This window comes from Phyllobates terribilis, unplaced genomic scaffold (genome assembly GCF_046119375.1).
Source record: "Phyllobates terribilis strain yellow unplaced genomic scaffold, ASM4611937v1 Scaffold_1__5_contigs__length_1240528914, whole genome shotgun sequence".
NCBI lineage: Eukaryota > Metazoa > Chordata > Amphibia > Anura > Dendrobatidae > Phyllobates > Phyllobates terribilis.
Genome location: NW_027362761.1, coordinates 730162363 through 730175701, shown reverse-complemented (window position 1 = coordinate 730175701; position 13339 = coordinate 730162363). Strand labels below are relative to the sequence as shown.

The 13339-nt window shown below is 45.3% G+C and overlaps 1 protein-coding gene across 2 annotated transcripts in view; it reads left to right on the top strand.

Annotated features, from left to right (window-relative positions):
* Nucleotides 1–13339, top strand: part of TBXA2R (thromboxane A2 receptor) — a 372552-nt gene that overhangs the window by 949 nt on the left and 358264 nt on the right. The window lies entirely within an intron of this gene.

The window sequence follows — 13339 nt, the reverse complement described above, 5'->3', positions numbered from 1 at the left end:
ACGTTAATAACGACAATGTATAGGTCATGTTCACACGTTCAGTATTTGGTCAGTTTTTCACCTCAGTATCTCTAAGCCCAAACCAGGAGTGGAATAATCAGAGGAAAAGTATAATAGAAACGCGTCACCACTTCTGTATTTATCACCCACTCCTGGTTTTGGCTTACAAAGACTGATGTAAAAGCTTACCAAATACTGAACATGTGAACATGGCCTAGTAGAAACACGTCACCACTTCTGTATTTTTCACACAGTCCTGGTTTTGGTTTACAAATACCGAGGTAAAAAGTCTACCAATTACTGAATGTGTGAATGTGGCCTATCTGTAGAAATTGGATACTATATAGATGATCAGCATGCATCCAATTGACTTTTTTTGTAGGCCTATGAACTTGAATATACAAAATATGGAAGTGACTAGTGCACGTTGCAATTTTTTTCAGTCATGCAGTCTATGTAAAAAAAACGGTCATCTGAAGAATCCAATTGAATAACATTGGAGCGCTGTCCGTGTGATGTCAGTTTTTTCCAGAGACAGCACTTGGACCAAAACTACGGTTGTGTGATTGTAGCTTCAAATAGAGAATATTGAAACCATGCATATATCTAAAGCTGTTGCTCTATATATTCTGTTGTACATATATGTACAGATACAGCAGTGTACCCAGGAAAAGCAGGCAAATTATCTACCAAGCACATGTAACATTACCTTAATAAGATTGGTGACTGAAGGATGATTAAATGATCATATGGTAACTAGTGATGAGCGAGCATGTTCTGTTAACCATTTCGCCGAGTATGCTCGGGTGCTCGCCGAGTAACTTCAGCGTACTCGGCCGTTATGTTTTAGTCACTTCGTACGCATGATTTGCGACTGTTTGACAGCTTTAATACATGTGAAGAATGCCTAAGAAACAGGCATTCCTCACATGTATTAAAGCTGTCAAACAGTCGCAAATCATGTGCACGGTGTGACTCAAAAATAACACCCGAGCACGTTGAAGATACTCGGAAAACACCCGAGCATGCTCGTAAATCTCGAGTAACGAGCATGCTTGCTCATCACTAATGGTAACCTAATAATATACTATACCTATAAGTAGTGCAGATTTCTTTCTTTATAAAGTCGCCCCCTTGCATACTATAGTCTTCTTTACACAAAAATGACTGCTGATAGAGGGACACATGACCTGATATGTCCATTAACAGTCTACATTGAAAAACACTGCGTATGGTACTATACACGCACTAGTTATTTATGTGACCCGTTTATTCCTGCCCTATGTTTTTGAGACAGCCATGTAGCCTGATGGCCACAGCTGTGGTCAGGAGTGTCATAAGATGAAGCTGGCCAATAAACAGAGGCTCTGCTTATTGACCAGAAGGGTCTACTTAAGTTCATAACTGTGACTCTATGTCTTCATTTTGGTGCAGCCACACTGCGACACCTGGAGGAGGTCACACAACATGCCCCACACTCCATCTTCTGTCATCTTCAGTCAGGAACGACTGTCCGCTAGAGCTGTAGAGGTAACCACACAGGAGCAGTTTTAGGCTGAGGAGGACAAAACAATACACAGGAAGCCAAACAGTATTTTTAGTATGGTAAAAATTCAAAAATTCAAATAACCCTAAGGCAGCACACATATATATATATATATATATATAATTTTATATTACAAACAGCCCATTCACATAAATGGGTTGTCTGGGTGATCCAGGATACGTTCCAGGGAGACACAACCTTTGTAACTGCTTTGTACATTAGACAAAAGATATTGAGTCTGAACTGGAAACCCATAAAAATTGTTTTGTTTTGTTTTATAAATGGGAAACCTCTTTAAATATGCAGTGCTGCAAGTTACAAATTGTGGCTACTAAACCACCCTGAGTTGAAGTTTTAGGTCTCAGTCACAGGAGCTTATAACACAGCCGAGTGCTAGCCGATGTTTTATCACTTAGCACTCGGACCAGTGTTCTTCTCTGGAGCAGCTCAGATCTGCGAAAACAATCGCAGCATGATGCTAGTTGCTGCGAGACTCTGCTTACATGCACCCATAAAAGTCTATGGGTGCCTGTGAAACATTGGACTGCACTCGGATGTTTGTTTACCGCAGACACAGGCAATGGAGAAGATGGAGAAATTACTTTTTTCGTCTTCTTCATATCTGTGCTGCAATTCTCTCATATAAGAGGAACGGAGCACATTGCACTGACTCTCCGATCAAACTCTGACAAAGTTTGATCCAAGAGCATTTTCATAATCGGCCCTGATGAGAGAATCGCCTGCCATGTGACCGCGGCCTTAGAGCAAGTATAAAACTAAGAAGAAAAGGTGTGCATCTTTGTTGAAAATAGAAAGGACTCCATGCCTTTATATAGCCACAGCATTGTTCCTTTGTTGAGAAAAAACATATTGACAAAATATGCTAATCGGGCCCAAAATGCATTTGGTGTGATAATGCACTTCAGTTGTTCAGGCCCCTGTGCAATTTTGTGCATAATTCCATTTTCCACTAGATGATTTACAGTTAAGGCTGCTGTATCGTGAGGGGCTTCACATAACCACACTAACAGTCAATCAACTAGTGGAGGGCAGAGGCAAAGAAAGTCTGTTACACCCCCATACACCTACAGACTCATGAGCATATCTCCATCAAAATGCTATTTGTCAGTGCGAGAAAAACACTATATGGATATGAAGACAAAAGTTACATGCATATGTATTTAGTTGGTGAGAGGGTGATTCTGACAAATTCTGTTTAGGGTACTGATTAGTTAGCATGACCTATAGCAGTTATGCTAATCTGAACATCCATCATCTCTCTCAGCATGTAAAACTTAATGTACATTTACATAGTTACATAGGTTGAATAAAGACCGACGTCCATCAAGTTCAACCTTTCTCCACCAATTGTACATTTTGTCACTAATTTAACTATAACCCACAGTGTTATGTGTATTGAGGAAATCATCCAGCCCTTTTTTAAAAGCTGTTTCTGCCATTATTACCTCTTTTGGTAAGGTATTCCACAGTCTGACTGCTCTAACTGTAAAGAATCTCAACTTTTCCAACCTCTCATCCTATGAGAGGCCTTCCATCCCTTGTAATAATCTAGTTGTCTCCCTTTGAACTAACTTCTGAATATACTTTTTAAAATGTGTAGCCAAAACTGGATCCCATATTCTATATGTGGCCTCAGCAGTAATTTATAAAGGGGTAACAATATGTTGGGATCGCAGGATTTTATCTCTCTTTTTATGCACGCTAAAATCTTGTTTGCTTTTGCAGCTGCTGCTTGACATTGAGTACTGCTGCTCAGCTTACTTGTAACCAGAATACCCAAGTGCTTCTCCTGTTCTGTAGTTCCGAGTATACTCCCATTTAATGTATATGCAGCAATAGGATTACTCCGTCCTAGGTGCATTACTCTACATTTATTTACATCTGCCAAGAATTTGCCCATTAAGGCATCTTATCCAGATTGCTTGCATTATTGTAATGTCAATGTGTCATCAGCAAAGACTGACACTTTACTGTCAATCCCATCCACAAGGTCATTAATAAAGAGGTTAAAAAGAATCGGTCCTAGCACAGATCCCTGCGGCACCCTACTGCTGACTATATCCCATTTAGAGAACGTTCCATTTATGATGACTCTTTGTTTCCTATCATTTACCCAATTCCTTACCCATCTACCTATAGTTCCCCCAAGTCCTGACTTCTGTAGCATCAGTATAAGTCTGTTATGTGGTACAGTATCAAATGCCATTAGAAAGTCCAGATAGTAGAATGTAATTACCTGGATCCACCTTCTTACCTTTCCTAAATATCAGTACGACATCAATCATCCTCCAATCATGTGGCACCACCCCTGTTACAAGAGAGTCTAAGAATATGAGATACAGCGGTCTGTCAATTACTGAGCTCAATTCCCTCAGTATCTGAGGATGAATGCCATCTGGGATTTGTCAATGTTTAATTTGCTCAGACGCAGCCTTACTTTTTTTTGTGTTAAACTAGCTATATTAGGTGGTGAACTTTGATTCTTGCCTTGTTGAAAGATCCCTGGAACAGACGGTTCGTTGGTGAACATGAATGAAAAGTGCCTGTTTAATACCTCATACCTTATCTTTTTATTATCGTCTTTTAAGGGGCCGATACCATTTGTTTTTTACTTTTTGGCAGTGATATATTTATAAAACATTTTGGGATTTATTTTAATGTCTCTGGCAATTTGTTTCTCTGTAGATAACTTTTGTAGCTTGATTTCTTTTTTACATTTCTTATTAAGATCTTTATACTCCTGAAATGCTATTTCTGTATTCTCAGCCTTCAAGATTTTGAATGCCCTTTTTTTTTGTCTTATTAAACTTTGTACTGTCTTATTTAATGGTTTCTTTTAATTCCTTGACATTTTATTACCATAGGGTATAAGTTTTCTACAGTATTCTAGTAGTATTTACTTAAACATGCCCCATTTACATTCGATATCCCCTGTTACCAAGACATGCTCCCATTTTACTTGATTAATCTCTTCCCTTAATTTGTTGAAATCAGCTTTCCGAAAGTTCCAGGTTTTTGCATTTCCCCTTTTGAATGTTTGATTGAAAATTACATTGAAACTTACCATATTATTGTCACTGCTTCCGAAATGCCCTCTGACCTGTAGATCTAAAATTGTATCTGGCCTATTTGACAGAACCAGATCCAGCAGTTTATCTCCCCTGGTTGGTTCATCTACCAGCTGAGAGAGGTAATTGTCCTGAACTGTGGATATGAACTTGCAGCTTTTAGCACAGCTGGACGATTCTATGTCCCATTGAATGTCTGGATAGTTAAAATCGCCCATAATAAGGACCCTATTATTATTTGCTGCCTTTTTAATTTGTTTCAGCATTTCATCCGCTACCTGTTCAGCTACACTGCTCAAAAAAATAAAGGGAACACTCAAATAACACATCCTAGATCTGAATGAATGAAATATTCTCATTGAATACTTTGTTCTGTACAAAGTTGAATGTGCTGACAACAAAATCACACAAAAATCATCAATGGAAATCAAATTTATCAACCAATGGAGGCCTGGATTTGGAGTCACCCCCAAAACTATAGTGGAAAAACACACTACAGGCTGATCAAACTTTGATTTAATGTCCTTAAAACAAGTGAAAATGAGGCTCAGTATTGTGTGTGGCCTCCACGTGCCTGTATGACCTCCCTACGACACCTGGTCATGCTCCTGATGAGGTTGCGGATGGTCTCCTGTGGGATCTCCTCCAGGATGGCACATCAATGCGAGCTGTCGCAAGAAGGTTTGCTGTGTCTGTCAGCTTAGTGTCCAGAGGCTGGAGGCTGTGGTTCTTGTGTAATCAGTGTTTTGCAGTGATATATCTGTTGGTGCCCTGATGAAGGGGTGTGGAACACCCAGAAACGCGTAGGCATTTACCAATAAACAAGGATTTTATTATATATTCCTGATTTGAGGATTTTTCAGCGGCGCGGACGTATATCTCTACCTACACTTTATTTTTTTGAGCAGTGTATATTAGGAGGCTTGTAGCAAACTCCAATTAGCAGCTTTGCATTGTTGCCATCTCCATGTACATTTACCCATACTTACTCTACATTGGCGAAGCTCCCCTCAATGTCATCATCGAGCACAGATTTTAAGTTGGATTTTACAAAATAACACACCCCTCCACCTTTTTTACCTTTCCTGTCCTTTCTAAATGTAGTGTAACCCTTTAAGTTTGTCAGTCATGGCTTTCATCTAGCCAGATTTCCATAATGTCCACCTCATCGTATTCTGTGACCGACATAAGAGTCACCAGTGCATTCATTTTGCTTGTGAGACTTCTTGCATTTGCCAGCAGACATTTAATACTATTGGCACATTTGATACTCCTACTCCGCTCCCTATTTTCCTAACATATCCCAGCCCCCCCCTAATTCCTCATTAACCTCTACTGTCTCATTTTCTGTCTGTCTACCCTATCTATCCCCTTATTAGCTCAACTACCTTCCCTCCCCTCAGGTCCTAGTTTAAAACTCTTCCATCCGTCTGACCATTTTTTCCCCAAGCACAGCTGCACCCTCCCAATTGAGGTGCACCCCGTCCCTACCATAGAGGTTGTAGTCGACAGTGAAGTCGGACCAGTTCTCCATGAACCCAAACCCTTCCTTCCTGCACCAATTACTAAGCCACTTATTTATCTCCCTAAGCTCCTGCTGTCTTTCTAGTGACTCTCGTTGCACTGGCAGTATGTCTGAAAACACCAACTTGGAGATCCTGGCCTTCAGGTTCTCTCCTAGTTCCCTGTAATCATTTTTAAGGACCTTCCACCTCCCTCTAACTTTGTCATTAGTACCGATGTGTACTATAACCGCTGCATTTTTCCCAGCCCCACCTAGCAATCTGTCTATCCTTTCCACATCATGTCAAACCCAGCAGACAACAGTGTTCGGCATTCATGGTCTCGGCTGCAAATAACCCTGTCTGTCCACCTATTTAAAGAGTCCCCTACCACCAACATCCGTCTGGCCTTTGCACTCCTATTTCACTCCTTCCTACAGCGGTCATTTTCCTGTGTGCTAGGAGCAACCCACTGCTCTAGTGATCCCAGTCTTGTGCTTGCATTCCTAATATTAGCCAAACAGGCATATTTACTAGGTTGTGCCAGATCAGGACTGGGCACCCTTGCACGTTTCCCCCTACGTCTTCTTGTAATATAAACCCAGCTACCTACTTCTCTGTCCTGATCTTTCTCAACTCCACCCTCCTCCATATCATTGGCCCCAGCCAGCGCAAGCTCAGTGAGCTCTAAATTCCTCTCCAGGTTTGCAATGCTCCTGAGTGTTGCCAGCTGCACATTTAGATTCAGTACCTGGGCTTCCAAACATTGAACTCGCTGATATTTAGGATGGGCTCATTTTTGCTCACTATAAATTCTTGGATGATTAGCAACTCTGTCCATCTGACCAACTCTGTACTTGTGATAGGTTTCTCCTCGCCAGCTCTGGCAAGCAGAAAACAGAGGAGAAAGACTTAAACTGCATCTATTAGAAATACACTGAACGTTGTGCGCACAGCATACTCGATTGTAAATAGTTAATGTGAGTCTGGGGAGTTTTAATCCTGCAGGTTCCCATTTTATAGATCACTACTGGTTGCCTACTATATCACTGCTCTCTTTTATGAATGAGACAGAGGAACTTGTAGGATGGGGCTTAGTGGGGAAGAGAGCTGTCTGATAAGTGATGATGTTATCATTTAGTCCACATGATGTTAAAGACTGACCTTTTGTCTGCACTGGAGAACCTTTACTGGAATATACAAAGAATCAAAAGAAAATCAGCAGACCCCAATCATCCCATCACAGACAGAATTTCCTGTCTTGCGTTGGACATGCACTTATGAAGGGCAGTGTATCCAGATAATAGGGATAAGAAGTCTCCGCTATTATTTCCACAGCATTACAAATCCAGAGCATAGTTCAGTGAAAAACATTAAAGCATAACTCTATCTGTTTCGGATGTATTACTCAAGAACACCATGACTAAGGATGTGGAGAGAAGCATGAGAACTTGTAATACTTATATATTATTAAGCACCACAAAATCTTGTTCCCAACTGTCATGCAAATCGCCCACTCACTACACATGTGACTCAGATGCGACTCTAAAAGGATACTCCGCTTACTCACACTCACTTGTGCACTCACCTATCGCAATAGTCTAACAATAAGCGTACTCCTCAGCCAGCTTACACATCCACACCACACTTAGCTGCCACTACTTGCCATTTTGTTAGCCCAGCAAGATGCATACCCTGGGTAACACAGTAGTATACAAGTATACCCAGCTCTCTAGCGCCAAATAAGTAAACTTCTAGCACTCTGCTTAACACAGCTAGGCTATACTTTTCCTATTCAAGGTTATAGGTTAGTTTAGAACAGCAAGGACAAAAGTTATTAAACTTTGGATTTAATATACAAAAGTTATAGTGCTTCAAAAATTACAAAAAGATGAAATAGAAATGACACACACACAAAGCAAACAATACAAAACAAAAAGGATAAATAAAGTCTGGATAAATGAAAGATCCTGCTGAAATTTGGACAGATCTATTATTCTAGTTGAATCTCCTGGGTCTGACCCTTTAAAATTTCTCTGGATGAGATATTTTAAAGGGCTGCAACCAGACCCCTCGCCCCTCTTCCTGGTCAGGTGAGTGGAGGATAGCTTATTATATGCAACGAACGGTGGGTGTAGGACATAATGCTAATTTATGTTATATTTTACAATAGTAACCTCCTAGTGGAATAATATGACCCCCATGTTTCCAAGCATATTTGTATGATCCTAGACACATCAAACATGACTATGATATATCCATAATTAGGATTGATGTGACATTTCTGTGGTTTCCCAAAACCAAAAATCCTGGAGCTTGAAACCACATAAGCAAACATGTTCCCTGATCACAGATATCAGATTACACAGGACTGCAAAGGTAAAATTGTTTGACAAGGAAGAGGTAATTTTTATATACTTTTGATTGCTGAACTCAGTAAAAATATCGAAAAAATTCCATCACATATAGGTTTTTTTTGACAAACACTGACTCCATGGGCTTTTCTTGCACCAAACTTTAACCCCTTTGCGTGACCGTTGGTGGATGTGACTCGCCCCCTGGGGGTTGTAGTATCCGTGGCGGTGACCCGGTCCCGTGGCTCAGGGTGGTCAGGCCAATGGCGGTATTTTGTGGGATTTAGGTTAATTGTCCGACTACACCACCCGTGGATTGCGGTCAGTGGGGACCGCCACTGCAAGGCAGACTGCTGGGGCTGATGGTGTATGCAGCTGAGGTAGTGTGACTCCCCACGGGAAGAGTGCAGTCCCAGGGCAGAAAATGTGGATTATGGGAGTGATGGTGCGCGGGAGTCCCAGCACTAGTAGTGCTGGTGCGGCGATGAAACACAGAAACGTGGGGTTGCAGTTCAAGTTCTTTACTCACAGTTCTTTATGTCCCAAGTCATTCCGCGGGCAATGACTGCCCAAGCCGCGCTGCGGCCACCAGGCAGGGGGCTCGGTCAACCCCCAGGCAATTCCAGAGTGTGTCACAGGACTCCCTTCTACTCCTTTCTCTGGCCGTGCCCCACCAGTGACACTACGTCTGTCCAGCTCCCGCGGGCCTTCTCTTGGGAGGGCTTCGTGCTCACCTCCCTGACCCTATGTGGTATGCCTTTCTAGTAGGTGTAGTGAGGGGTCGCACCAAGATATGATCGCGACCGCCGGTCCTTGGCTGAGGATTAGTCGCCTCCACCAACTTGGGATCTAGTACCCTGTTCTGCCAACCCGTCACCCGCAATCTCCTGGGCCTTTGGGGTTCCTTCTGCCTTCTTGTCTCTGGGCCTCTCTTGGTGTTCTGTTCCTTTCTTCCTTTCCTTTCTGTTCCTGTCTTTTCTGCTGGCTCTGGCATCACAAGCTAGGCCCGCCTCCGGAGCAGAGCTCCACAGAGGCCCTGATCTGTCGCTTCCTCTCTCAGACTGAACACTGATCTAAGATGGTGCCCACCTCTTATACCTCCCTCTCTGTGTATGAGCCCAGGTGACTTGCAACCAATGGGCTCCTACCTATGCCCAGAGACCCAACCCCTATCTGCTCCTACATCACTGGGTTTTCCTCCCCCCTCCCCACTCCAGCCAGGGACAGATGCTGTCGTGCCTGCACTTCTGTCTAGTGGGAGCACCATTGAGCTGTCCCTCGGAAATGGGGTGTGTGTGATGCATGCAGCTTACTGAGTCCTGGTCCACACTCCATCCTTACCCGGGAGTGGAATATCACACCTCTGGTCTGAGGTGCAATACCCCTGTAGCGGCCGAACCCTCGGTGCGCTACATTCCCCCCTGGTAAACCACAGCACGTTCTCGGGCTGGAAAAGAGCAAAGACAATTCAAAAAACATGCAATACTTTTTTTTTTTTTTCAATACTTTTCACATAGAAAACGGACGACATTATTTAATTCCCTTTATGGAAAACACTTTCTTCTTTTTCAACATTTTTCTTTCACTAGATATGGTAATTACTACCGGAACTCTTTTGTCATATAAAACACCTTACCAAACATTTGCATTTTTACTTTAGCAGCATATAAAACCTTTTCATTATAAAACATTTTTAGGTAAACATATTCTTGGGTACTGGCCGCGGTGCAACTTGCGACCAGGTGTTCTTTCTTCTTAGGGGAATGGCTGCTCTCAGTCCCCAGCCAGATTAGGGAAAAGGGATGGCTGTTCTCAGTCCCCAGCCAGATAAGGGATATAGGGGGTAACTTCTACACAGTTCTATATCAGTCCCAACGGGGACCACACTTTCTCTGGAAACAGTCCCTTTAACAGTTCTCATACCCTGACGGGTAACTATATACAGTTACACTTTACCGTTCACTGGTAACGGTGTCCTCCTGATGCTCCTTGCTCCTCCTGGTGGTAGTCTTCCAGACCTGTCCGGGTCCTCTTGGTACTCGGGGTCTGAGTGGTACTGCTCCTCCTCTCCTACCACTCTATGGATGTGGAGGGCGTACCCGCCCCTTGCGCTGCGGTGCAGTAAGCCTTGCGGCGGGGTCTGGAGAAGGCCGCTGTTGATGGTGCCCGGGGTCAGAGGGTGCGACTTTGGGCCTGGGCGCGGGCTGGTGGTGGCATTGCCCAGGGCTGGAGGGCTCGGCTGCAGGGCTTGTTGCGGGGTCTGGAGCAGGTCGGTGTCTGTAGCGCCCGGGATCGGCAGTTCCACCAGGGGGCCCGGGAGCAGGCTGACGCTGGCAGCGTCCGGGACAGGGAGACTCCTCTTACCTGCTCCCGTGACCGCTCCTGCGTCACGCGTCTTCTCCTGGTGCTGGTCGGGGCCCGCGACGGCTAGGGCACTGCCGATGCTGGGCAGCTTAGTCTGCTGCCGGTCCGCCATCTTGCCCTCCGTTCCTGATGTCTTCTTCCCCCCCGGTTAACCGTGGCCTACCTTCCGGCGATCCTCTTCTGTAGGCCGCGGCTCCGCTCGCGATGGTCTGCGTTGAGGACCTGGCGTCGCGCTCTGCTGACGTCAGCGTCGCTCTCTCTCCCTTCCAGGACCTTGCGCAGCATTGGTGCGTAGGGCAGGGCTTCAAGTCTCGCGCACCCTGGACGTCCACGCCCCACTTCTTCCCGCGCGGCGCCCTGAAGATGGCGTCCGATGGCGGGAAAACGGCCGAAGATGGCGGGAAAACGACTGAAGATGGCGGGAATCGACTGAAAATGGCGTCCGATGTCGGGAAAATGGCTGAAGATGGCGGGAGACGACTGAAGATAGCGGGAGATGACTCCGGATGGCGGGAAACTTCTCTCAGGTAAGTGCAAAGTCTCCTTCAGGCGCGCAATACCCGTTAGTGGCGGGCTGGTAACAATCCTGCCGACTACGCCAAAGCTGACTCGCCCCCTGGGCCGAGGGGCACCCGGAATCGGGCTTCTGGGGGTTGTAGTATCCATGGCGGTGACCCGGTCCCGTGGCTCAGGGTGGTCAGGCCAATGTCGGTATTTTGTGGGTTTTAGGTTAATTGTCCGACTACGCCACACGTGGATTGCGGACAGTGCGGACCGCCGCTGCAAGGCAGACTGCTGGGGCTGATGGTGTATGCAGCTGAGGTAGTGTGACTCCCCACGGGAAGAGTGCAGTCCCAGGGCAGAGAATGTGGATTATGGGAGTGATGGTGCGCGGGAGTCCCAGCACTAGTAGTGCTGGTGCGGCGATGAAGCACAGAGACGTGGGGTTGCAGTTCAAGTTCTTTACTCACAGTTCTTTATGTCCCAAGTCATTCCGCGGGCAATGACTGCCCAAGCCGCGCTGCGTCCACCAGGCAGGGGGCTCGGTCAACCCACAGGCAATTCCAGAGTGTGTCACAGGACTCCCTTCTACTCCTTTCTCTGGCCGTGCCCCACCAGTGACACTACATCTGTCCAGCTCCCGCGGGCCTTCTCTTGGGAGGGCTTCGTGCTCACCTCCCTGACCCTATGTGGTATGCCTTTAGTAGGTGTAGTGAGGGGTCGCACCAAGATATGATCGCGACCGCCGGTCCTTGGCTGAGGATTAGTCGCCTCCACCAACTTGGGATCCGGTACCCTGTTCTGCCAACCCGTCACCCGCAATCTCCTGGGCCTTTGGGGTTCCTTCTGCCTTCGTGTCTCTGGGCCTCTCTTGGTGTTCTGTTCCTTTCTTCCTTTCCTTTCTGTTCCTGTCTTTTCTGCTGGCTCTGGCCTCACAAGCTAGGCCCGCCTCCGGAGCAGAGCTTCACAGAGGCCCTGCTCTGTCGCTTCCTCTCTCAGACGGAACACTGATCTAAGATGGTGCCCACCTCTTATACCTCCCTCTCTGTGTATGAGCCCAGGTGACTTGCAACCAATGGGCTCCTACCTATGCCCAGAAACCGTCCCCTCCTGCTCCTACATCACTGGGTGTTCCACCCCCCTCCCCACTCCAGGCAGGGACATAGTCGGTCGTGCCTGCACTTATGTCTAGTGGGAGCACCGTTGAGCTGTCCCTCGGAAATGGGGTGTGTGTGCTGCATGCAGCTAACTGAGCCCTGGTCCATACTCCATCCTTACCCGGGAGTGGAATATTACACCTCTGGTCTGAGGTGCAATACCCCTGTAGCGGCCGAACCCTCGGGGCGCTACAGATGATTTTGGTGTCATTAGATTGAATGAATGCTGGGCTGTGATTGGCTGTTGTGGGCAGAGAAGTCTTTCTAAACACAGTTTTCAAAGAGTGTGGAGGTGTCCATAGCATCCAATCATAGCATTTCTTTCATTTTTACTCAGTAGTATAAAAAATGAAAGCTGTGTTGTGATTGGTTGTTATGGGCAGTAAAGACAGATTTTTTTTGAATCACAGTTTATAACATAGTGGTAGTGTCCATAGCAACCAATCAGAGCCCAGCTTTTATTTTACCTCAGCAGCATAAGAACTGAAAGATGCACTGTGATTGGTTGCTATGGAGAGCAAAGACAGATTTTCTTTTAGACAGAGTTGATAAGAGTGTGGTGGTGTGCTTACTACGATTCCTTTCAGTATTTAGTGGTGATGGATTAAGCTTCTGTTTCTAACAATGTGATCGAAATGGCTACAAGGGGATGTCGTAATTTTCCCTACAACCTTTGCAACATTTGTGGTTAGTTTGTAGTGAAGGAACATTATGAACTTTGTGAAAAAAGTGTATTATGTGTACTTTGGTGTAAAACTAGGTGATAAGGACAAGTCATGGGCTCCACATGTAGTGTTTGGTTTGTGTAGAAGCACTACGACAGTGG